Below are 814 nucleotides of genomic sequence, written 5' to 3' on the forward strand. Positions count from 1 at the left end.
TTGAACATCTTGGTATTCTGATTGGTGATCTGGTGCCCGTAAATAATATCGTTTGGGAAGTTTTTCTCGTGTTGCGGGAAATGATAAATATCATAATGAGCTTATCGTTTACTTCTGCAACAACTCAACTTCTTGAAACTTTAATATCGGAACACCATTCATTATACATGGAAGTTTTCTCAGAGCCTCTAAAACCTAAACATCATTTCATCGTACATTACCCCCGACTATTAAAAAGATTAGGACCACTCAAACATTTATCTTGCTTTCGTTTCGAAGCAAAGCACAAGCAATTCAAAGAGAATGCGAGGGCCATAAGATCTCGCAGAAATTGTCCGTACACTTTGGCATTGAAACATCAACTTATTCTATCACATAGATTTCTTAGTGAAAAAGGATTTTTTGACCGATTAAATTTGGGGTCTACACTACATCAAGAATTAATAAATCTACCTGATTATCTTGATTTTAAAAGTACACTTCCATCGAACTTTCAATACGAATATGTACTCGACACTTGGATAAAAGTAAACGGCATTACTTATCATAAAAATATGGCTGTAGCTATGTATATGAACGATAATACTATTGTCTTTGGCGAAATTCATTACATAGCTATTAATAATATGTGCCAAATATCATTTATATGTAAAGAATTACATACTAAAACTATTAACAGGCATTATTGCGCATTTGAAGTAATTAAGAAACCAGTTTGGAGATTAATTAGTCTAGAAGATTTATTTTCTTATTTTCCGCAAAATATTAACATGATGAGCGATGGTAATTTATATATTTCAATGAGTATATAATA

Source organism: Wasmannia auropunctata, unplaced genomic scaffold (assembly GCF_000956235.1).
Source record: "Wasmannia auropunctata unplaced genomic scaffold, wasmannia.A_1.0 LD336088.1, whole genome shotgun sequence".
In the NCBI taxonomy this organism is placed as follows: Eukaryota; Metazoa; Arthropoda; class Insecta; order Hymenoptera; family Formicidae; genus Wasmannia; species Wasmannia auropunctata.